The sequence below is a fragment of the Leuciscus leuciscus genome (assembly GCF_965113295.1).
Source record: "Leuciscus leuciscus genome assembly, chromosome: 22".
Taxonomy (NCBI): Eukaryota; Metazoa; Chordata; class Actinopteri; order Cypriniformes; family Leuciscidae; genus Leuciscus; species Leuciscus leuciscus.
The window spans coordinates 3,915,814-3,941,674 of record NC_138746.1 but is presented as its reverse complement, the minus strand read 5'-3'; the positions used below and the strand labels follow the sequence as shown (position 1 = coordinate 3,941,674).

The following is a 25,861-nucleotide window of genomic DNA, read 5'->3' as shown; positions in this document are numbered from 1 at the left end:
AGAAAATGTCAGCCGTAACAGATTTTTTTATTCCGTGTATACCGCAACATGTAAATAAGTAGGCGTGGTTAACTCACGTGCAGCGTGCGTGAGACTGAGACACTGATATTTGTCAAAAGAAACATGAAGAAAGAACAAGAGGACCCACAAAAGGAATTACGTTTTCAAAATGAACGTGATATTTTCGGGGGGGGGAAGGCGCAGAAGTCAACTACAGCAGTGCAGCACACTGAAAGTTTAGAGAGTATATCAGTAATATTTGAGAGAAAACGCATGTTGCAGGTCCGTAGCCAGCCTATTGAAAGGGGGGGTTATTTTTTTCAAAAAGTGGACCTTTTTGCAGTTTTTCTCCTCCTTTTGTATTTAATTATGAGGTTCAAATACTTCATTTTGGTGACCTTTTATGCACTAATTTGTGCTGGATTAGCTTGTCTGCTGATATCTTAACGAGCACGCTTGATGCACCTAAAATATTTACTGCATTGTTGTCAAATTGCTTCTTCATGTAACACCAATATCACTGAATATCCCACTAGGTTTTATTATTACGCTACGTTTATATGGCTGTTATATTGTAGACTATTGAGTGGATAAAATATAGAAATCCTTTTAATAAAAAAAAAATTATATATATAATTATATATATATTGGTGGTGTATCTAGGGGTGGTGGTGGCGCAATGGATAAGACACATGCCTTTGGTGTGAGAGACCCGGGTTCGAATCCACTGTGAGACACCAATTTGTCCCTGAGCAAGACACTTAACCCCTAGTTGCTCCAGAGGCGTGCGACCTCTGACATATATAGCAATTGTAAGTCGCTTTGGATAAAAGCGTCAGATAAATGTAAATGTAAATGTAAATATATATAATTATAAGCATTAATCTGTATTTCACTTTTAGAATGATGTTTGTTTATTTTATTTGTCTCTTTATTCTATTGTATATAATTGTGCTATCATTTGCAATTTGTTCATTTGTTTTAATTTTATTACTGATGGTTTACTTGTCTTGGTTTGGTTTGTAATTGTAATTCAATGATTTAAATAAAGCCTCCCTGTGCTGTAAGCTATTACAACAAAATTGCCCAAATTATACAAAAATTCTGAGATAATAAAAACATTTCTGTATGCCGGTATAAATATGGCAGTTATTTGGTATCGAATATCGATATTTTTCAAGATATCATATCAAAGTTAGAAATTCCAGTATCGTGGCAACACTATGAGCGTCTTTATTCCGTGCGGTCATCTCCGCCGGTTTCAAAATGTGTCTCCGTTATATCGTCATTTTCGGCACTTTGCAACAACACAACCTTGTTTCTGAAGCGACTTTCAGCATGTTTCCTATAACAACATCTAACGTTAACGTGGCGTGAGAAAGTCACATATTAAACCACGTGAACTTCGATCAGAGCGGTCAGACTGAAACTGATTTCCAGAAATGTGATTTGAATAGGATTTCAAACCACATGTGAACACAGCTCGAAACGGATTTGTAAAAAAAAAAAAAAAAGATTCGCATTTCATGTGATTTTTCTGCGGTACACACTTGCTAAATCTGATCGGATTCCAATCCGATATGCACAAAAATCTGATTTGGACTGACAGTCTGTACGACGCTTAAACTCCATGAAATCGGTTTCTTCACTTCAATGGAATAGAATAAGAAACCGTTCCCAGTTCCTCAACCAAGACCTGGAAAAATGTCACAATTGTTACTATGAGTTTAAGGCGGTTACAGAAAAACAGACGATTACACTTATTTTCCCTGACTCATTTCAAATCGCCGTGACGCAGCTGGACGGCAGGCCTGCTTTCTCTTCTGGATAACATAACACTGGATAACAACAAGAGTCAGAAAGTCACTATTGGCCAAAGCATAAGGCCATTTAATTCGCCCTCTATTCTCATCCGTAAGGAATTTATTATGAAAGCAAAGAAAGACATGAGTTTGACTAAGTGCGATTGAAATAAACACTGCAATATGTTGGCTTATTTGTGCCATGTTTCCTGCAAAAACAGAACTCTATAAAACCACTCCAATCTCTTGAAATCCACAGCTCTAGTTTGCTTTAAACAACATTCACAACCCCTTTTACTTCCTTAATATGAGGCAGTTCTGAGTTAGACAGGATATTCAATGAGAATAAAAGTACAGGACTTTATTGAATTGTGAAAACAGGAGGTTGGAGGTGAAGGTTTGGAAGTGTTTTTTGTGTCAGAAGAAAAGGAAAGCCATGTAAGGGTTAATGCATTATGATACGAGTTTAGAAAGACAACTACATTTTTTTTTCCCCATTTGGAATAACGTAGAATCATTTACAATAAAACCAGGATTGTGCATTAATAAATTAAACTGGGTCAAATTTGATTTGGTTGACTTTAAAGAGAAGTTGTCTTACTGGTAAAACAGGCAATATTTACAGAGAAATACGTTGTGCTGACCTTTTTTAATGCATCAGGCAGCTGCAATACCACTTAGGAAACCAAAGGTAGATGATGATCTTTTTTAATTTGCACAGTGCGAGTGTGTGGCCAGAGTTGCATGCCATGAACGCACAGCACATGAGTTACATTAAGAACATTTTCCGGCTATAGTACTGAGAGCCCACTGTCTCAATCATGATACAGCTCACATGAATCTTATCTAAAGATTTGCGAGAGTGCATGAGAAGTGCAGGAACATCTACAGTCCAAACGACGAGCAAATGCATCACTTGAAGGAAACTCAACTAAACATCATAGAAAGCAAGACTGTCATTAAAACTGAGTCAAAGCAGGTGCTTTCTTTTAATCGAAAACGTTCCCCATCAGGACCCAAACATCAACAACTAACCCTTTCCTACTGGTGTGTATAAATGTGGCAAAATCAAAACTAGTTATCTTTTATTGGCTAAATTACATTTCACAAAGAACAACAAAACTTCAGTCCCAAGAAGCATTAACTAGCTCAATAGATGACCACAAAGTTAGAGTTAGACATGGACCAAACGTCAAAACTCTTATTTTGATTTCATGGGTCTTTAAAAGTCAACTCGCATAATTTGTTTGCAAATGCCACTTCATTGCAGCAGTTTGAATACACAGAATTAGAGAATGAGATACAGATTGTGCTTTTGTAGTTTGAAAGACAATATTGTATAGAATGAACAAAAATACTTATTTCTAATCCAAGAGAAGGAAAGATTAGTGCTATGCTTGAATAATAAAGGAATCTAAATGACACAATATTCCACACAATTTTTCTAAAGTCTTCCCATGCGGGACTCGAACCCACTATCTCTGGATCAGATGCCGGTCACTTATCTCGTTGCACCACTGGGTGATCAAAATGAATAATTTTGTATGCGCCAAATGTCTTATTTATTGAGTTCCTTCTCAGATAGACACCATGTCTGGAGCATCTTTGCACCACTTCTGGCCACAGTACCTATTGTCTGGGCATGTGCCACACAGGATTCAAACCCACGACCTGAATGGTTGGTTTAACAGCTTGCGCAACTCAGTTGATTTTTCGTATCTCTGGACCAGTAGGTGGCGCTGCGCCGAAACACAGCATGTTGCCTCAGGTCATGCTTGTGATGACATGTACCAAGTTTTGTCTGAATACGATAAAGCTTTGCGGACATACAGCCTAAAGTCTGTTTTCGCAAGCGCTACGTAAAATTTGTTTGCGTGGTATTCGAGAACGGTTTGACGAATCAACTTGAATTCTTGAGCTTCTTGTCGGCATGGTCTGAAGATGATCTGGTTAAATTTTTGTGAAAACCGTCTAGGAGGAGTTCGAAAATGTCGTTTTTTCGGAAAATAAAAAATGGCGGAAAGATTCCACGACAGAAAATGACGTCATAGGGTGCTATCGAATCGGCTTGAGCCACGTAAGTGAAAGTGAAAGTGACACGTGACGGCCAAGTATGGTAACCCATACTTGGAATTTGACCTCTGCATTTAACCCATCCAAGTTAATGCACACACATTAGGAGCAGAGTAGTGAGTAGTTAACACACACACACTGCAAACGTGGATACACACACCCAGAGCAGCGGGCAGCCTTTGTGTGGCGCCCGGGGAGCGATTAGGGGTTAGGTGCCTTGCTCAAGGGCACCTCAGTCATTTCCCACCGGTTCTGGAATCGAACCAGCAACCTTTGGGTCACCAGATCAACTCCCTAACCACTAGGCCATGACTGCCCCACACTGTAATCAGAGGAAACAAGATTTTTGTTCAAAAGGTATTAGCATAAACATGATTGAAACTTTGGACCAGTGGCGCTGGGTATGAAAAGTGGGTATGCGCTATATGCGGCGCGCAGCACCATGATGGCGCTAAAGAGATGGTATAAAAAAAAATTTGACAAAAAAATGTCAATAATTTTTTTGCTATTTTCTATATGTAGCTGCTGTTGTGCGTTTCTAAATCATTTCTGAATTTCCTCAATGTTATATAACATTTTAGAGGACTAACAGGTTAGAGTGGGCACCCTCATAAGATTCCATCATAGAGTACAGGTACGAGTAGTGAGTTGTCATCAAAAAAGATGGATAAAACAAAAAGCTGTCGGGGGCTAAAAATAGAAAAAGAAAGAGGGGAAAGGAGATGGCATGTCAAGGGATGCGACAGCAGCTAAATAAGTGGATGGTGAAAGCAAGGCAACAGTTAGGATTTTCTTTATTGGAATCTGATCATCTGTTCCAAATTTAACACACGGAAGCTTTGGTTTCCGTATAGCGTCCGTCCAGGCACTTGTTGTGTTACAGCCATGGAGCACAGTAAGCAGCGCTCTAAAGTGTGGCTGAAAAAGCCTTGGTAAAACTTTAAATAACCATTGAATCAAAATAAAATGTTACTCTTATATTGGCCCGTTTCAACTCCACCACTCAAATAATCGGAATCGAGAATCGTTCAGAACCGGAATCAAAAGGAAGAATCTGAATTGGAATCAGAATTGTTACAATCAAAACGATGCCCAACCCTAATTGTTACATAAACTACATTATAGTTAACAGAGAGGGTTCTAAAGGATCTTTGTAGGCTTACTTCTGCATTTTAAGGCATTATGTTGCATTGGTTATAATGAAAATTGGGGGGGGGGGGGCAAAACTGTTGCTGCATACCCCTCTGACACTGCTTTAGACAGTTGTTGGCGCTAGAGGGATTGAGTAAGAGACTCCAAATTTGCTATGGTGACTGTTCAGACTGTCCTCTATCAGTGTGCCAAATTTCATAACTTTTCCGCAAGCGGTTCTATGAGCTGCCATAGACTTCCATACGGAAGAAGAAGAAACGGAACAATAATAAGAACGCCAGAGGAGCCTGCGCACTTTCAGTGCTTGGCCCCAAAACTAACAGCATGCGTGACACGAGGGTAACAAATATTTAGGCTACTGTATGTCACATAGAAATGAAACAAGCACAACGCTATGGTAGTTTCTTCAGTAACCAGCAAATGATCTCAGCTGTTCTTTACACATAACAATAACTAGGCTATTATTAAAATGGAATAAATAAAATAATAATTTGGCACACATGGTATTTTTTTTATTTTTTGTGGGGGACACACGTGGTATTCGGACGATGCTTCTAAGCGACCTGCGTCATCCTGTACTACTTTTCCGTATATATGTGGCGGCAAAAAGTGCGTGTCTGAAAAAACTGTCAAAGACACAATGTAAACATCACAGCATCATTTCACTTGGCTCTATGTACATTTCAGGTCACAGACCAATTTACATTTCACCTTACACTAAACATATTCACATAACCCCAAAGAACAAGGCTAGGCTACTATATTTTTAATTTATGAATGATGCGCACGCCAAAATGCCCGACACACGTGGCAAGCAGCCATTAAAACAAATAGTAATATGATACTTTAAGACACATTAACAAACAGAATAGATTTATTAAAAAATATATAGGCCTATAAAAAATAAAATAAATAAATAGTATAACTACCGCCCAAAGTTTCGCTAAGAATATTTCCAATGTAGTGTCGTGAATACATTGGCGCTAAATTTAATACATTTTAATTCTCCCGCTCAGTTTAGGCTAAAACAAACAATACCATGCTGTACGTAAAGCCACGTGCTTGAAAACGCGGGTGGCATTGCGCCTAAAAACATCGCAGACTTTTTACTGTCGGTTTTTGAAAGTACAGGATTCAAACGAGAACTATAACAACAACAGTAACTCGAGAAATACAAGTGTACCGTCAGATATGTGAAGTGAGTTGTACTGGAGTAAAAAATCAAGCCCTTACCTTCACGTGCGAAGAGTAGAAGATTTTGTTGTGTGGACTGAAACTGGCACAGAGAGAGAGAGAGAGAGAGAGAGAGGGAGGGAGAGAGAGAGAGATGAGCTGTAATCGAGGAGGGAGAGGGACAGTCCCAAATTCACACACGCACTCGAATGATGATGGTAAGAGACTACAACATAGTAGTTTTAATAGTACTTGATCTTTATCTTTAAAATGTATTATTTAAATTTTAAGGAATAGGACTGAAACTTTTTATCTTCCTGAGACCCAGAAAAAAAAGGTTTTTTTACTGTATTATTTTTTCATGCCATTAAATTGTTTCGAGCATAAGAAACAAATGAAAAAAGAAAACATTTTGGAAAAAACTATATTTTATTCATATGTTATGCTATGTCCTCTGTAGGTTGTTAAAAAAATACAAAGACATCAAATGACATGTATAGACAAAAATAATGAGGTTTGTTTTTTATTCACCAATCAATTTTTAGGTTTCATGATTTTTTTTATCAAACTTTATATGAAGATGACTCTCAACTATGTTATGAAAGATACAACGGAATTAATTGATAACATACTTTATGCAATATATGGGTAAAATGGCAATAAATGAGTAATCCCATTCAATTACATTCATCTAATTGCATATTAATGTGTTCTTGGGGCAAGTTATGAAAAAAGAACTAATAATGGGAGTAATAATTGGCAACAATTTCATAATAATACCTGATATTTAAGAATATTGACATATAAATTCCCTATCACTTCTTGTGTCTCTCAAAATGCCTGATAAACATGCTTTAAGTCCTGGTGGACGTGTATGAAATCAATGCCTTGGTCTGTAACAGATTATTTATACATAAATAAATGCCTGGAGTTGGAATGGATAGTGAAGATAGAAACTAAAAAGCAGAACAAGTGTCCAGAATACATAACTGATAATAAAGCATCCAATGAGGTTCATTGAAGAACTGATACCTGAAATCTATACAGATTCAAAACTCTCTTACATTTCAGGTTTTTTTTAATGTTATTTCAGTTTAATTGACTTTATTATTTCTACAATGTGGAAAATAGTAGACTGATAGTGTGTATAAGTTAAAGTCGGCTTGAAACGGCTTGTCAAACAAGAAGAAATGTAGGGGCGGGGCTTGGTTTTATCCATGGGGAATTGATTGGATGGTTGTGGTTTGCTATTGGTGGATCTCATGTGAGTGACAGGTTGCCCCGCCCTCACGCCAGTAAACAGAGAAGAGAAGAGATGTCATTGCTAGAGGGAGGGGGAAGTTATTTTGATTCAAGATTATAAGGGCCCATGAATAAAAATGATGTCAAATGATGTCAAATATGCAATATTCCATATAAATATGCAAATGATGGAATAATGCAATATTCCATAAAAATACAAACTGTTAAAATAATGATTTCATGGTGACTAAATCTCTGAACATAAATAATTATTAATTCCTATCAGATACTGATCATCTGTTAACTGAAGTGAAATACAAACTGCACATTTGCACACAAATATGAAATTCAGATCTTCATTAAATACATTCTTATGTATTTCTATCTCTCAGTGAACTGAAAGCACTGCTGTGTTTCATTAGACATCTACCCCCTCTCTCTCTCTCTCTCTCTCTCTCTCGCTCGCTCTCTCGGTCATGAATGAGTTGCATGTGACAACAAACTTTCCTTTGCCTGTTGACAGTGACAAACATCTGCTGTTTTGTTGTAGTGTGGAGACGCACTCCTTCCATGTGAGATTCCTCAGCTCCCATCAGAACACAGCTGCACTTCCAGGCTTTCCCGGAGGAGCTCACAATGTCTACTTTTCAAGGACATGATATATATTCTTCCTAAGTGAATAACGCATGACATAATATGGAAGAATTTCGTGACCTATGCTGCAAATGTCCATTTGAAATCAACATGAATTCACTACTGATGTTTTTACAATACACATTCATGGTCTTATATTTTGCATGATTCCTCAGAGGATATTATCGTAAAGAGAGTGTTTGTCATAATCTTTCAACAACTTAGCGTGGATTAAATTTTGTCACCGCTTTAATAAAATCACTATCAGGTCTGGCTCCAAACAGGAACTTTTCATGATACACTCATTTCTAAATGTGCAAAAATACAGGGATTTACACTTGTAAATTTTTTCAATGTTTCATGTTTTAGACCCACTGTGTGATTTTAAAATAAAATTTACCAGACGACTCCAGTAAACATGTTGATGTTCATTCTCAAAGCACTTTAAATGCATGCTGTCTTGTTTACGTCTGTGTTGGGTCCTGTGTCAGATGAATTTGTTTGTTTAAAATAGAATTGGCAAGCGTTTTGTATTCTTTTGGGCTGCCGCTTGAATATAATCATGAGGTTAGACTCTGTTTGCACTTACAGCCCGACCGCTTCCACCTACACCCTGTCTAGTCTAAAACCAGCCGTGGTTTGAGTGAAACAGTCCCTCCATGGATATGAGGTTTAACAAGTAAACATCCAGAGAAAGTGAGAGGAGACAAAAACAAGCTCTTCTTGGGTAATAAAACTCAGAAGGACAAGTTTGATACCATCGGCTTTAAAATGAGTGCAATAAACTTGTCCCATTTAGACTGACAGCCAAGAGGCTTCACCGATATACACTGCCTCCATTCAGTAACCCAGTAGAATAAATATAACCCAGACAGTGACAACATATGTGTCGGCACAGATCCGGCCCACATCTGGTGCGTGTGGAATCCACGTGTACCAGATCAAGTAACACCGATCCAGGAGATGAAGGGGGCGAGTGAAATGACTCAGTGATTGTGCCATTCACTGGGATCATAAGCTCTGTTTGCTCCAGGATGAGTGTTAAGGAAATTCAAATAAAAGTCACTTTGGATGGAAAGAATCTGTTAAAAAAACATGCAAGCAATTGATATGAAAGAAAATAGAATGTTTTAAGGGTAAATGTGAGTCATCATCTTTATGAAATAAAATTACTGACACTATTTTTCAAAGGTCATTTGATCTGGAAAGAGCTGCAAAAGACAGCTGGATTCAATCAGTAAAAAAGTATATATATCATGATAAAGAATCACCCACCTTTAAAATAATCATGTTTTGTTGCTTTGCAGCCTGAAATGAAGACGCAGACGGACACAGTTTTTGTTTTATCCAGCTGTATTTACTCATCTTATAACATCCAAGTGAAAGATATAACACCAACATGTCAGAAAAAAACAGAATCACTGAGTTGGAAAAAGTCCACAAACGCTCACCATCAAATTTAACTGAACTCGAGCAGTTCTGCGAAGAAGAGAGTCTGGATGTGCAAAGTTAGGCATATCCCAACAGATTAAAGGCCGTAATTAAAGCAAAAAGGGGTTCAACAAAATACTGACACAATAGGATAATCCTTTTTCCAACTCAATGATTCTGTTTTTATATATATATTAATTTTTTTCTGTCATGTTGGTGTTAAATCTTTCACTTTTATGTTATAATTTGCACTGAGTAAATACAGCTAGATAAATAAAAACTGTGTCCGTCTTCATTTCAGGCTTCAAAGCAACAAAATTAGATTATTTTAATGGGGGGTGATTCTTTTCTATACCCACTGTGTGTGTATATATATAATTTATATATTTATATTTATATTTATATTTATATTTACATTACATTACATTATATATAAGATTTATATAATTTATGGTACTATGTACTCACCCTTGTACAAGTGGAGTAACTGTATATGGAATTTCCATAGAAATTAAATATATTTTTTTTAGGTTTCAATGACTCAAAATGGGATGCTTTTAAAAAAGACAATGTTCTTTTAAAATAGATTCATAATTTTTTGTCACAAAAAAAAAACAAAAAAAATAAAAGTAATTTTATTGAATGACTCAAAAAAAAAATCTAATAATAATAATAATATTATCTTTTGAATATCTGTGCCATGCATGGAGCTGTGTTTAGGAGTTGTAAATTAATTTCTGATTTTGGATGTGGAGGTCTTACGTGCCCGAAGGCACATTGAATCGTGACGTACCTGGCAGGACAGAGGAACAGGAGCTGAGCACGTGGCAGGGCAGCCGTCTCTGTGTCATGTGAAATGAAATCAGAGCCGCTCGGTCACATATTTAAACCAGAACACCCTACGCCTGAATGACAATACATTAAAAATGCTTTAGCAACTCTAAAAAGATCTTGGCGACACCCCGAACATCTTACAAACTTTAGGAAATGCATATCAACACCTGCCAACCATTCATACTGTGGAACTGCTGTTTACCCAGCAGAAGGAGTTTGAGCTACAGTATTTGCTTGCTAGGAATATAAAGGTGTGTAAAACAGGTTTAGGTGGTGCGTTCATAGTTGATTGTATTTGCAGATATGCTGTAAATTTGTATGTTGTTACTGTTGTTACCATTTTCAAGATATATAGTTCAAATATAAATGAAATAACATTGCAGCTCGTCATAAATCCAGCAGGTGCCTAGGAATAAATAAACAAATAATCGAATAAAACTATAGATGAATCCAGCACACTGCTATAGCTTATACGTTTCGGTCATGAGACATTGTTTTGCAAGATTTATAGCCTAAATGTGCAGTGCCTGCTTGCTGACCATGTTATTCCTACTTGTATTATGCTGTTTGTACTTTTTTACTTCAGAGTTACTTCATGTTGTAGCACAAAATCATTAATACAATTCTAAATGATCAGACAGAATTTGTGGTGCAATTATAAAATTTGCATTCATTTGAATTGAATTGCATTGAAATGTAATTGATTAATAGTTCTGAACAGGTATTTGTAAAATCGGATTAAATCCAGAATGTCAACAGAAATTGACGAACTGGAACGAAAGCATTGTCATTGTCAGATAAAGATGTTCACTCAGACAAGATTAGTAAAACTAGCAGATCTCACGGATCTCGCATTAGGAGAAAGCACGCAAGCATGGGGGTCTGAGGGTCTTCCTGCTGAACCTTCTGAAGGAGGAGTATCCTGACATCCTCTCAAAACACACCGTGCTCCATTGTCCTCATCCCACTATCACCTGAGGCACAGCAAGTCAAAGACAACAAGAGGAAACTCGGTGCAACAACCCACTGACCCATGCTGCATGGGACTCTGAGACAGCCTGGTGAACCAGCGGACAACATATCATCCAGGCTCAAAGAACCTACAGGACCATCTGATAAAATCAAAAATCAGACATTAAATCGTTTAGAAAAGAATCAGCACTCCTCTTTCGCACCATGGGCCCTATCATACACCGGTGCAGAGCCATGCGCGACGCAAGTGTTTTTTGCTAGTTTCAGCCCGACGCACTTATCATTTTCACGTCCTGCGTCACGTTGTTTAAATAGCAAATGCATTTGCGCCCATTTGTGCACCCATGGGTGTGCTGGTCTGAGAACGAGGTGTGTTCTGGCGCATTGTTGATGTGTTGCTATTTTGAAGCAATAGCATAACACAATAGATGTGTTGCTATTTTGACTTAAACCAGACTGAAATCTGGTTTAAGTCAATGGTGCAGTATTTTCTTTGTTATTTAAAGAGCGCATTAGTACACAACGCACTACACTCTGCTTATTACACACACATGGACGCGCAACAGCACACAGACTAGCCAAATATTACAAATAAAAGGATTCCGTCATGTAATTAGAGAATCCGCCATAGCGCGAGCGCAACTGGCTTTTAAGGGGAATGGAAGATGAGACTGATTGGTTTATTGCACGTTACGCCCAAAACACACCCATTACTCATTAAGAGAATAGAAACAACCCTTTTAGATCATGCGCCGGGAGCGCCAACCATTTTTCCCGTCGCTAAGCTAGCAAAAGTGGATTCGGACACGGCCTAAGTGCACTTGCGTCGTGAGCTTTAGACAATGCGCTTAGATCATTAAAATTGTGCCTGATGACTTCATCAAAAACACAAACAACTCATGTCCATTCACGTACAGTTCTCTCTACAAAAAAAATATTTTCCTCCTCAGTATTTTTATCATTTTCCAAAACAAATATCTAAACATTCTTAAATCAAAACAAAGACTTTAACATGAAAAGCTAAATATTTTGTTTTGTTTCACACATTTACTTGAAAAGCAAGATAACATAAAATATCAAGCCTGCATCTGAAATCACATACTTCTCTACTATATAGTAGGCAAAAAAACAGTATGTGACAAAAGAACTATGTCCAAATTCACAGTAGGCAACTCATAAAAGAGTATACAAAATTAAGCGTGTTTATGCCTTGAACATTGGTGGGGTAAGGTTATTTTTTTGGGGGGTGGATTAAAATAATTAAAAAGGATTTAAGGGAATAAAGAAGAAGAAACGGATGAGTTATAAGTCTAATTGTATAGGTGTGAACTAATCAATTTAAACTATTTGCAAATAATATTTTATTTTAAAATATGCACACATGTAATCTCTCGTTTGTCTAATATGTCAAAAACACAAAACGTTTCTGGTCTCGTTAGATTCAGTCATGTATATGATACCATATTTTCACTTTAAAATGGCAACATTTGATGAAGCTCAATAGTTTTCATCACTGGATATTACTGCGGGTCATTTAACATTTATGAAACAGCTGGCAAATATTAAATGTTTAGTTACTTACATCTTACCATGCACACTTTCACCATTAAAAAATAAAGCATCACATTTGACTTCGCATTTATCGACAGTAAAGCCCGCTTTCTTTGATTTGATTGGCCATCTCGATGATTTTGACATCGACGAGCACTGTTAGATCGGCTGAGACAGAGCAGCCTAAAATGTTTTAAAACTTTTTGTCATCAAAAAAAATTTTTTTTTTTGCAGCAATACTTCTGCTAACCTCCATTCCTTGATTAGTGTTGTATTAGAAAGACCTTTGTGAGGTAAAAACAAAACTATAGCTTTCCTCTCAGCAGCTTATAAGAAAAGATGATGGGAAAGGAAGATTTGATTTGAGTTCTGACGTAGTACAGACTAGACAAGGCAAAATGGGGAGATAAAGTGGTAGAAATAAGGTCTCAGCAGTAAAATCACATGCAGAACCAAGTTGCAAATTAGGCATGATAAACACACAACATCAATGACTTTAAGACTAAAGTCAATACATCACATGACTATTGCCCTTTAGGCCAATTCACCAGAGAAACACAAAAGCCTAACTCTTATGAGGTTAGTCTTATGACCTTCCATTTAAACCACCCATGTCAGAAATTATTAAACATTCTTCATGCAACATCCGTATTGACATAGTGAAGAATGCCTTTAAAGTTGCATCCACTGCAGATGGAGGGGGTGTTGTACAATACTATGAGCCAGTGTCTGGAGTCAGAACCTAACTATGTTTTCCTCTGATTCACCTCTGAACTCTGGCAACAACAAGGCATTTTCACCCAGAACTGCCGCTCGCTAGATATTTGCCCTTTTTCGGAACATTAAACAGATGGTTGTGTGTGAAAATCCCAGTATCAGCCATTTCTGAAACAATGATCTCACTGATCACTGATCCGTCTGGCAACAACAACCATGACACATTCTGAGGCTCATGCGTTTCTTCAGACGGCTCTCCGGATGCAGCTCATTCTTTCCCACACAATTACGCATAAACTATGTTGCTTCGTTGAAAATTAGTATGAAAGGTGATTGAATACCTAAAACCTTAGTTTGAATGAAATGCAATGTCTCAAATTGTAATAGCGATCCACTGGAGGCAAGTTGTAATTGAGAACCCAAGTGCAGTTTATTATAAACAAAACCAAACATGAAACAAAAACAAAAACAGGGCGTGGCATGAAAACTCAAAACTGGACATGGACATGGACATGGACATGGACATGGACATGGACATGGACATGGACATGGACATGGACATGGACATGGACATGGACATGGACATGGACATGGACATGGACATGGACATGGACATGGACATGGACATGGACATGGACATGGACATGGACATGGACATGGCTCACAAACAGGGGTTACAGGGAACAATACTTAACAAATACACATGGCAAACATGAGGGCTTAAATACACAGACTAATGACAAGACAAGGGACACCTGTGAACAATGAGACAATTAACCAATGACAAGACACATGGCAGCATCACATGACAAACAGGGAATCACATGACAGACATGGAAACATGACATGAACAAACCCAAAAAACAAAACCGTGACTCAAATCATCTTTTCATGGATTTTGTCAGTGAGAGGGATCAGCATCAATCTTGATTGACATTGAGATTATATGAGATTATTAGAAGAAGAAAAAAACACGCTTTGTAATAAAACCTTGTTCAAAATGGAAAACACATGCTGGTTTTGTAGTGCCGTTTGCTTGAAACATCAATGTTTAATATTATTATAATTGAAAAAAATTGTGCACTAATGAAAATTTGATGCAAATGTGTGTGACTTGTATCGTCATCCTTAAACTGCCTTTATTCCTCTGGGCTAGTTGCCCTGTCCGCACTGTTGGCCGTCCAGATGACGTAAGAAACAAGGCCAACACAAATTTTGGAAACTTTTACAGACCTTTATTCAGAAGCGTGCCCTTTGCCTCATGACTGGACACAGTGTGCCGGCTGTTCTGAAACTCATTAGAAACGACACTTTGGAAAATCTTGCAGAGATGTACTCCGGAGCATCTGGCTTTTATGTAATTAGTTGTGGGATGGTATGAATTACTGACAAAAAGCCCTCACTTTGGGTCAAATTTGAGCCCCATTGATGTTCCTAAAGAAAATCTTGTTACAACCATTAGGGTCCAATGAAACTAAAAATTCAACTTAAGCAAAAAAGCCTTTAAGTGTATAATGAATAAAAGACGCATTAGATAACAATATGTGATATTTACATTTACAGAATGTACTTACATTGCATTTCAAGGTACACATTTACTTTCTTATCAGTTCTATATTTAAAGGCATGATACATTTTAGAAAATGTAAAATATTTTGGGGTTTATATTATAGAGCTGGGGAAAAGTAGCACGTATTCTACAGTTAACACTGGCCGAATGTGTTAAAAATAATGCAGCATTCATTTTTCACTTCTTGAGGCTATGATATGGGGGTTTTTTGGGGGGGGGGGGGGGGGGGGGATTATCTAGTATCGTCAAATTATCTAGTTTAAGCTAGCCAAGTTTCCAGTTCCACTACTGAAAAATATTTTAGTTGGAATTACATGATCATTTTAGGTTAAATGTACAAATAAGCTTACTCAAATATTTCAAGTTAAGAGCAATTAAAATGTATGAGTACAAAATAAAAATCTTCCGCTTACCTAGACTTTGAATTTCCAGATCCAACTCCTCCCACCTTACATATACCTAAACCTACCCATCTCCACCCCCTGATCCATATACCCACCCCTAAACCTACCAATCTCCACCCCTTAGATCTGGATCCAACTCCGCCCCCTGGATCTCATGTACTGCAGTGAGGTGCTACTGTGCGGTGTGGCAAATTAACTTTTCCATGTAGTCTTTCAATTAATGAGTTCATAAAAGATGCATGCATAATAATAAGCAAAATGCTTCTTAAAATAGTTTTGCACGGATTTGAATGACACACACACACACACACACACACACACACACACCCCAGGACATTGCAAACATATTTCATGTCAAACAACCAATTTCAAATAAATGTCCATTTTTATCCATATCCATATTTGACAGTTGTCCGCCACTGTCTTCACTAACATTGGAAGTTGCATAAAGTGATCGCCACTTTTATTATGTGTACAAGTTACTTTAACCTCTGGCGTTGTTCTGTATCCCGATCTTTGGCTTGAGAGCTTGACATTATTCTTAGCTAAAGGACATGAATACACACGAAATCTGAGCAGGTATATATATATATATATCCATCATTCAGTGGAATACACGCATCCACCCCGACACGATCTCATCTTGCAGGTTTAGTGAAGGAGACGCCCTGATAGAGTTTCTTCTTCCAGATGTTACTGTGTTGCATGATGTTGTGCGTCTCTGCGCTGGTTTCAGACCGAGATGATTTACTGGCCCAGGGAATATCTGTTGCTGCTAATTTTGGCATTGTCACTGACCTTCCTTTTGTCTGTTGTTGTGTAGGGTCCCATGATGCATCTCTGAGTGCTGTCACATTGTGGTGCGGCAGAGAGAGAAATATAATGTGTGTACTGTATGTGTGTGTGTACTACATGCCTTAATTCTTTGTGGGTGGCAGAGATTAAACAAGGTGCTGGAAGCATTGATAGATTTTGGTCTATATTGACATGAAAGCATCACACAGTTACTGCAGATTTATCGGCTGCACATCCATGATGTGAATCTCTCGTTCCTCCACATGCCAAATCTGCTCTACTGGACTGAGATCCGGTGACTGTGGAGACATTTGAGTTTAGTGACTCACTGTCATGATCAAGAAACCAGTCTGAGATGATTTGAGCTTTGTGACGGCATGTTATCCTGCTGAAAGGATCCATCAGAAGATGATACACTGTGGTCATGAGAGATGGACATGGTCAGCAGTAATACTCAGGTAGACTGTGGGGTTTAAATGATGCTCAATTGCTCATAAGAGTGTGCCAAGAAAATATCCTGCACACTATTACACCTCCAGCAGCCTGAACTGGTGATATAAGGCAGGATGGATCCATGCTTTTCACTCTTTACACCAAATTCTGACCCGACAATCTGAATGTTGCAGCAGAAATCGAGACTCATCAAACCAGGCAACGTTTTCTCAGTCTTCTATTGTCCAGTTCTGGTGAGTCCGTGTGAATTGTAGCCTCAGTTTGCTGTTGTTATCTGACAGAAGTGTCACAGGTGTGTGTCTTCTTCTGCTGTAGCTCTTCTGCTTCAGTGTTTGACATGTTGAGTGTTCAGAGAAGCTCTTCTGCAGACCTCGGTTGTATCGAGTGCTTATCTGAGTTACTGTTGCCATCAGCCGAACCAGTCTGGTCATTCTCCTCTGACCTCCGGCGTCAACAAGGCATTTTCTCCCATAGAACTGCCGCTCACTGGATATTTCTCTTTTTCAGACCATTCTCTGTAAACAAATAGTTGTGTGTAAATCCCAGTAGATCAGCAGTTTCTGAAACACTCAGAACAGCCCGTCTGGCAACAACAACCACGACACGCTCCAAGTCCCTTAAATCATCTTTCTTCCTCATTCTGATGCTCAGTTTCAACTTCAGCAGATCGTCTTGACCATGTCTACATGCCTAAATGCATTGAGCTGCTGCCATGTGATCGGCTAATAAGACATTTGTATATAAATATATATAATGTATATACACACACACTTGTGAAAATGGGTAAAACACTAACTCTTACTCAAGGGTTAAACATCACAGCTCTACATCATGAGACTCAACATCATGAGTTTCACATAAAGGGCCTCTTTTACTGTTCTATCTGTTCTTCAAAATCTATATATTTTTGTTCAATCCAGTGACTCTATAAACGCAGGTACATGAGTTTCTTCAGGCGGCTCTCCTGATGCAGCTCATTCTTTCTCACACAAGCATTAACTATGTTGCTTTGTTCTCTGATTCTTCTGGTGTTTTGACTTTTTGTGTCCATATCTTTAAAGTGAACTAAAATGTTATGTTTATTTAACATTGTCTGGTGTTTTCCTGATGCTATAGTTATAGGGAATGACAATGTTTTTCCATCTGTTCCTCCGTTCCTCTGCTCACTGGTCTGGAGCCTCCGCTGGACATTTCAGATGTTTTTATAAAATCCCACTTGTGGAATCTGCAGCTTTTCGGCGCTTCCTTCACATGCTCGCCTTCCTCAGCCCTGAACTCTCAGTCGCTCTGTAGTTTTCACCCTGTCACGTCATGTTTTCATAACCCCCAGCTTATGTCCCAGTGAGCGATGGGAATCAAAACAGTAGGTACCGCTCTATGTGAGACGGTTTTCTATAAACACGGATGTTCAGAAATCTTTGTATAATGCGGAATCCAAAAAGGCCATTTTTTATCTTGCGAAGGAAATGTATCTACATAAATGCACTTCATGGGTTTTGACTCTTAGGTTCAGGGTATAAAATTAACACACTAAGTGCAAAATGTGGATTAAATCCAGCACTGTTGAATGTTTATGAATTAACTGGATTAAATAGCCTAATAATTGCAATTCCAAGTTGAATGTAAGGAGGTTTAAATGAAATGAAAAGAAATTCAGGACAGAAGGATTTGCACATCTCTGCTATGCAGTTACATACAAAAAACAACAGCGATGTTTGCCTTGGTAAACCTAATACACTGTTTCTTGTCAGACTGAAACCTGAGCACTGAACTTTCCCACAGCAAACTTACTGAGATGAAGTTTATTTGAACCTCGTATTCCACACGCCTCATTTATCTATCAAAACATACCCCTGCTTATTATTCTAGAGAGAGTGAAAAATGTATTGCATAGCCGTCATTCATCAAATATTTGCAGGGTTTATCCTTCACAGCAATGGAAAGGCCCGTTCCTTAAGACGATTAATTCCTCTCATCCCTCCAATACTGAACAGCCAGGCAATGGGGTCTCCTGGCTCGTTCCCAGAGAAAAGACACGGGTCATGTGTGTCTTCTCAACACTCGAAGAACAAAGTGCATTGGGTGGAGTGGGATAACTGAGGTCAGAAGAGGTTAAGAATGTCTAGCTAAGTCATTTTAGGCTATAGGCATGTGTTACATGTCTTAACCTCGTGGGCGAAGGCAGGATTTACTGTTTGGGTGGGCCTTCACAAATATTGGTGGGCAAATTTAAAGGTGAAGCGTAAAATCTATGCAGCACTTATGCAAACAATAACAAACAGGTCTCTAATCATAAGCCACAGCAAACAATGCCCATGCATGATTGACAGTTTAAGGTCAATATTAGTTTAACCAAACCCGCAATGAAAGTGATTGAGGACAGATGCTTTAAAGTCACCATGGCTGTGTTTAAAATCACCTCATTTACCCTCATTTACTATTCCCTACATTACTCCACTAATATAGTTCACTTGAAGAAGTGAATGAAAACGACACTGAGTGCCGCTTATATGCATAGTTTGAGCTTGCTGTTTAATAATCATTTGAAACTTATAGCAAACTGGCAGCTCCAGTAGTAATGAAAAGATTTATCTTTAACTTTGTCGGAAAATTAGCATGCAAAACTTAATTAAACAATTTAATATTCAATTAAAAAGGTACTTTATACCTGTATGATATTACGCTGTCGCCACATTGGACCAGCGGTTTGTGAAAATGGAGGGATGGATGGATGATTCATCTTCTGGTCAGACACGGAAATTCATTCTGCATGACCCTCACAGTGCATTATGGGTATTCTCTAGGCGTTGAGCGTACATCGGTTGTACACTCGTTATCGCGGTGCATTGTGGGATTGAATGAGTGCACTCGATAATGTCCACTATGGTTTCGTACACCACAACAAATGACTTTCTCTTCAAATAATCCCCTATTTAGGAGTATAGGGGACAATTTCAGACAAAGCCCGTGATTTTTGTAAGGAATTTTGCACTATTTATAATATAAATGATTTATTCATGCATATCATATTTTTTTTTAATGCATGTGCTCTCTCTAATCTTCACTTAAAATAACTTCCCCTCCCTCTTGCAGTGACATCTCTTCTCTTATGTTTACTGGCACGAGGGCGGGGCATCCTGTCACTCACATGAGATCGACCAATAGCAAACCACAACCATCCAATCAATTCCTCAAGGTCAAAATCAAGTCCCGCCCCTACATTTCTTCTTGTTTGAGAAGACAATATGGAAGAATAGACTATCGCAACTTCTGTTGCATGCCGGCTTTAACACTCCAAAAATGAAAACAGCAAAAGCACCATAAGTATCATAAATATGTACAGTATATTCCACATCAGCTTCTAACCCCAGGCTCTGCTTGTGAATGCAGATGGCTGAGTCTGACAGAAGACGTGCTGGTATTTAAAAAGTTGGCTTTATTCAGAACTCTGGTTTTGGCATTGATAACCACTGGGACATCTGAGGTCACGTTCTCTGGCACCAGTGAAACACAGTTATTTCGTTCGTTTCTTTGCAATTCAATACACTGCATCGAATGAAGCTTCTTAATCTTAACAACACATTCATGATAATCTGCCAGCCAGATATTTTGGGGATTTCTCTCACGGGATCGCCTGTGGAGGTCTGACCTGAATCAGCATGTGTTCTGCGTACAAATCCGCCCACATTCAACTGACAACAAGTGTTCTTATTCGGTCGCTTAATTTATTCAAAATCTGACAAAGCACAACTGCTACTACCTATCGTTAGTCTTTTCTTAATTGTATTTATTATAATTGGTATAAACGTATTTAAATGTATTATTATTTTAATTTAACGCATTATTGTACAAAAAAAAATATTTCAAATGTACAAAAATGTTTAGTACTGTATATATACAGTATGCAGAAATCCAAGTTGGACAGTGTTCGTCTTCAAACAGTCCATATCGTGACGCAGACAGTGTTCCTGAGCGCGTGCACAGCTGGATTATACTGTCATTGACAGGCGTTCTCTACAGTGCTGCAAGTGTTATTACTTACATGGTTCTTCGCGGTTTCCTGAAACGCCCTGCATGTCATTGCGCGAAGTTTGCAGAATGTGTTCTGTGTGAATGTCGGATTGCTGTCACAGCTCTGAATGTGATGACTGCGTCGATACGCAGTGTGAAGTTGCTCCAAATTCCTCTCTGAATCAATGGCTCTGTCAGTGGATTTCAGCCTGGTTAAGCGCTGCATGCTTTTACATCATTATCCGTTTGGATTAAAAATCGTCAGAAACACGTCATTACAACTGATACATTTTAGACAAGTAAAGAATTACAACGCAACAGTGCAGGAGGTTGTAACAATCTATGAGAGTGGATGAAAAAATAACATGGATATATATATATTTTTTTTTTTTCATTAAATTTATATAAATTAACAAGTGTGCTGTGATTGTGAAATAATTCAGTCTTTCAATCTGAGCTCATTAAACTGGCTTTGCTATGCAAAATAAAAATGCCTTTCCAGCTTACATTCTCAGAACTTTCTGACAAGGTTCAGAAAGTTATACGTTCATTCAGTAATGTTGGTTCTGGTTTTTAGAAATGTTCTTAAAATGTTGGCAGAAAAACATTATTTATACTTTGTTCATTAAACGTTTTCCTGAAACGTTTTATTTGGACGTCCCTCTATGTTTCTTTTCTTTTTTCTTTTTAAATGTTACTACCTACTACTTATGTAACATAATGTTCCAAATGTAACATTCCCAAAATTATAGAATAAAGTGTTCCCTTAAAGGGACAGTTCACCCAAAAATGAACATTCTGTCATCATTTATGTGAAGTAATTTACTCACCCTCATGTTGTTCCAAACCTGGATGAGTTTCTGGATGACCCTATTGACTTCCATATAGGAAAAGAAATACTATGGAATCAATGGCTACCATCAACTTTTTATATTTCTTCAAAATGTCTTCTTTTGTGTTCAACAGAAGAAAGAAACTCATACAGGTTTGGAACAACATGAGGGTGAGTAAATGATGGCAGAATTTTAATATATGGGTGAAATATCCCTTTAATGGCCAAAACAAAAACTTATGAACATTCAGGAAAATTCAGAAATAAGGTTTTCATAACTTAATGAGAACGTTAGCAAACCTTCTTACTCATTGCTAGCTGGGTTATACTGATATTTATAAATATCATGCGTGTTATTCTAGCCTAAATAGTGTGGATGCTCTATAACATAATTATTAGGCTATATTCTGTATAAATTAGAGAGTTCTTGAGAAACTTTTTTGAAACACAATTAAAATGTGTTTCTCGTCACTTATAAATCTTAATTGCAGCTTTGGGGTCTCAGATGTCCAACGTTTGAGGGTGTGTGTTATGTGCATACACAAAGGAACTATGAATCTAACAGAGAACAATGTAGCCGAAGACAATAGCCACTGGAGTGCTTGTCTATATGGATATTGTTATTGTCCGTTAGTAATCTTCTTAACATGAAGACAAACTTCATCGGCAGGGGTTTCCAGCTGCTCACAGAGTGTGTTTGTTCACTTCTCCTATTCAGGGGCACACAAGGATATTTGTCCTTTGCAGACAGATTGGAGTCATGACTATAACAAAGAGCTCTTGAATTTAATATGCACCATCAAAAGGAAGTATTGATTAGGATGTGAAATTGTGGTTAGAAATGACATATATTCATTGTCCCCCTGCACACTCAATCTTTGATCTGTGAAGTTTGATGAATGACCCATTTACGTCGATCAAATCCATGTAATTCCTCTATAATCAGCATGACTTTGCAGAGGATTAAACTTTTTATAACCCTTTTCTCTTTCTCTGGGCCACATAATGTCAAATCTCTGCCTCCAGTGAGAATTACACAATCCACATGGCTCTGTTTCATTAGTCCATGTTCACATAACACTTTTAAAGAATGCAAAGATTAGATCTAACAGAACATTAATATTAGAGACAACATTTGCAGCCACATGTACTAGCTTGACATATCTAAACAGCTCTGGAATTTGTGTTGGACTGTTGTTGTAGAATTTCTTCGGGTAAAGCATCAATTTAGACCCGTTTAATGAGGTGCAAAATGTTGTAAAAATGTTTGGAAATATATATCTGTGTAAAAAGTTGAAAGTCTCTGCAATAAATGGCAAATGTGTGTATATGTTCAAACTGAATTTGTGAAAGAAGGAATCACTTGAGTGAATATTGTGGTCTAATAAAAAATTATATCAGTCATTATATATTGTCTGACTATATATATATAGCCTATTATGCATTATACATGTATGTAACATAGTAACATAGACTAAACTAAACATCAACTAAACAGAAACAAAACGTAAAACAACACAATTATGCAAATTAAAAGTTAAATAAAACTTGATTAGTTAAGTAACTTTGCTAATACTGCCATCTATTGGTTATTGGTTATACTGTCGTTGGTTCCTCTAAATTTTGTCTTGATTTTGTACTGAAATGTATTATAGTGTGCTCTTTATTATAAATAAAGTATTGTGTGTGTGTGTGTGTGTGTGTGTGTGTGTGTGTGTGTGTGTGTGTGTGTGTGTGTGTGTGTGTGTGTGTGTGTGTGTGTGTGTGTGTGTGTGTGTGTGTGTGTGTGTGTGTGTGTGCACTGTAAAAAAAAAAAAATCCTAATTTTACAGAAAATAACTGTGATTTTTTGACGATCATTTTCTTTAATTTTAAATTGTACTCAAAACACTGTAAAATTACAAATAATATCTGTAAAATAAAAATTCAGCTGTTATTTTAGGTATTGTGACATTAATGACAAATTACAGTAATTCACATTTTTTATACAGTATTTTTTTCTCTTTTCTTAAATTACATAAAAATGTATGTAAAATTACAAATATAATCTGTAATTTAACAGAAACAAAACAGTTAAATGATAAAATGGTCAAATGACTGTCAGCTCCCCAAAAAACTGTAAAACATCCTAAATTAAATAAACTGAAAAACACTGTTATTTTACAGGTATTTCCTGAATAATCACGATCAAATACCTTCATTGTAAAAAAATTGTAAAAAAAGGGTCAAATGACTGGCAGCTGCGGCTGCCAAACAAAAACCATAAAATTAAAGTATAATATGCTAATTTAAATAAAGTGTAAAAAACTTTAAAATAAATTTCACTGATGTGTCAGTCAAATCTCTGAATATATTAGCTCAGGGGTTCCCAAACTTTTCCATGACAAGGCCCCCCCAAATACTACTAGGTTCTGGCCAAGGCCCCCCTTTTGCAAGATGTGTTATTGAACCCATCGACAATACTGCGGCAAATGTAGAAATAAATAAATAAAACAAGGTGAACATCAGATTATGTGATGGTGTTTGATACCAGCCAATCAGAAAGATTATAGAGATGAACCGATTACAATTTTCAACGATTCCGATTTTTCATTGAGTTTGACCTGCCGATACAGATTTTAGCCGATTCTGATTTCATTTTTTCTAACCACTTTACAGCACACACAAATATTTATTTTCTATAAATATATTTTTTTTATAAAACACCACTTTTACCCAAACTGATTAATAAAAACAAGTTTAAATGGGTACATTTTCTATAAATATTTTTGAGTCTTCATTTTCTTTTCTGACATAGCCTACTCCAGTTCTTGTTAAAACACACTATAGCCTACATGCAAATTATGTGCATTTTTGGTACTTTTTGTGTGAAATCATATTTATTTTGTCCATCAAAAGTGTGCTTTCGCTTTAATTGAGCGTGAGCAGTGCAGCAAAAATAGACTCGGCGCCGAAACCCTCCGCTTCACTACTGCTCACGGCACGCGACGCTCCTGCCTGACGCTCACGCGCTGCTCCTGCTCGCGGTGTGAATGCACTCACTGAACATGCACGCCGAAAAAAAATTTGCGCCGCTCGCGGTCTGAAACGGCCGTAATTCACAAGGTTTCCTACATGTGCGTTCTGTGTGCACGTGTGATGCTGATGTTATGCAATGTTAATCATGCGGCGCCCAAGTGCATTTGAATCGGCATATGTCAGACTGAAAATCGCCCGAAAATCTGCCAATTCTGGTCACCAGCCGATCAATCAGTTCATCTCTAAAAGATTAGCATTAAAAGTATAATGTTCAGATAGGCTATGCAACAAATTTATTATAATGTTATTTCATAACAATACTCATATTAACACTTTTTTTTGTGTGACGTTTTTTAACTTTTTTTTCCGCTTTTTTTTTCCAACTTGCTGCGGCCCCCCTGGCGCCCCCTGGCGGCCCCCCAGGGGGCCGCGGCCCCCCAGTTTGAAAACCCCTGTATTAGCTCACATAATATGTATATGGAATTTAGCTTTATACAAAGTCTATTAATGTCATAATTTTTCACATAACCCTTGAAATATTGTGGCATCAGTATTATAACAATCTGAAATTTAAAAAAAAAGATATATATTGTACAGAAAAAGTTTTGAGCTTGTTCATTTTTTTAGTAGTATAGAGACATCAAGAATCAACATATGAATCTCAACAATGGTGACAACCAACAAAGCCTTTTTGTGACTTTATAGTAATTCAGATTATTTTTTCATTGTCACCATTGTTGTGATTCATACGCTGATTCTTGATGTCTATATGATATGATCCTGTCAAAACATTTTCTGTATAATGATTTCATAAAATCTGAGTATCACAGCACTGCAGGTTTGTCATGCAAAATGATCAACGAATATTTAACGACTTAGTCAGTTTTTTCACTTTCAAGTGGTATTAATAAAGCAGGACACTGCATAATGACTATTATTACTAAAACGTGACCAACATCATCTGATCTGAGTTTCTCTTGGACTGCTACAATTGCAAATATGCATCAGAGACACACAGTTAATGAAGCCAGAGAAACATTAAAGTTAAACACTAAAAGTTCAAGACCCCAACTATAGCAAACACTGTTCATGGTGACATCAAACTTTATTCTTTTCAATAAAACTTCAACTTCTAAACCTCTGTTAATTCTCAATAATGTTAGTATGAAAGAAATAAAGTCTGGATTGTAATAAGTGA

General features: G+C 37.4%; 1 protein-coding gene and 1 long non-coding RNA gene across 3 annotated transcripts in view; one reads left to right on the top strand and one right to left on the bottom strand.

Annotated features, from left to right (window-relative positions):
* The window catches only part of slc29a1a (solute carrier family 29 member 1a), a 39,094-nt gene extending 18,103 nt beyond the window's left edge, over positions 1-20,991 (bottom strand). Inside the window, exons 1-2 of one of the 2 annotated variants that reach the window (XM_082153422.1) lie at positions 20,845-20,984; positions 6,261-6,303 (exon numbers count right to left, since the gene is read on the bottom strand). The gene's annotated coding sequence lies outside the window, so the exon portion shown is untranslated. Of the gene's footprint in view, positions 1-6,260; positions 6,304-20,844 lie in introns of both variants that reach the window. The other variant, XM_082153423.1, reaches the window with a different exon arrangement.
* Positions 5,095-8,336, top strand: LOC309486283. Its single transcript, XR_014201449.1, has 2 exons — positions 5,095-6,418; positions 7,993-8,336. It is a non-coding gene; the product is annotated as an uncharacterized lncRNA (long non-coding RNA).
* Positions 20,992-25,861: the final 4,870 nt, after the last annotated feature.